Source organism: Colobus angolensis, unplaced genomic scaffold (assembly GCF_000951035.1).
Source record: "Colobus angolensis palliatus isolate OR3802 unplaced genomic scaffold, Cang.pa_1.0 Scaffold76, whole genome shotgun sequence".
NCBI lineage: Eukaryota > Metazoa > Chordata > Mammalia > Primates > Cercopithecidae > Colobus > Colobus angolensis.
Window position 1 is genome coordinate 273485 of NW_012121376.1, and position 818 is coordinate 274302.

Here is an 818-nt window from a genome sequence, read left to right on the forward strand (position 1 = left end):
GTTGAGGTAGGTGGATCACTTGAGGTCAGGAGTTGGAGACCAGTCTGACCAACATGGAGAAACCCCATCTCTACTAAAAATACAAAATTAGCCGGGCATAGTGGCACACGCCTGTCATCCCAGCTACTCGGGAGGCTGAGGCAGGAGAATTGCTTGATCCCGAGAGGTGGAGGTTGCGGTGAGCCGAGATCTCGCCACTGCACTCTAACCTGGGTAACAAGAGCAAAACTCAATCTCAAAAAAAAATTTATTTACTGTGGCCTCAATCTGCTCAGCCATCCCACAAGGGATGGTGCCATGATTCTGTTACAGATGAGGAAATCAAGGCTCAGAGGTTGAGAAACTTACCCAAGACCACACCCCTAATAAATGGGGCAGCAGGGCCACCAAGCACGGCCAGACCACAGCAAGCAACACAGCCAAACACTCAGATATAAGTGCATATAGAGCTACCACAACCACGTCACCAACGTGGCCACATAGGATTATACAAACCGTCTTTTGCTTATTTAAAAAATTATGTCCAGAGGAGAGCAGACGGAGGCAGTGAGGACTGCTGAGTTCTCATTGAGTCTGTTAGTGCCATGCTGAGGTGGGAGCCAGAACCAGGACACCTGGTTTCCATCCACCTCTAGGAGCTGAGAGCCTATTTCTTTCTCCCTGCAGGGAAGCACAGCCTCAGTGAGAGAAGAAAAGCCACTTGCATTTCTTTTTCCTTTTTTTTTTTGAGACGGAGTCTCGCTATGTCGCCCAGGCTGGAGTGCAGTGGCGTGATCTCGGCTCACTGCAAGCTCCGCCTCCTGGGTTCACACCATTCT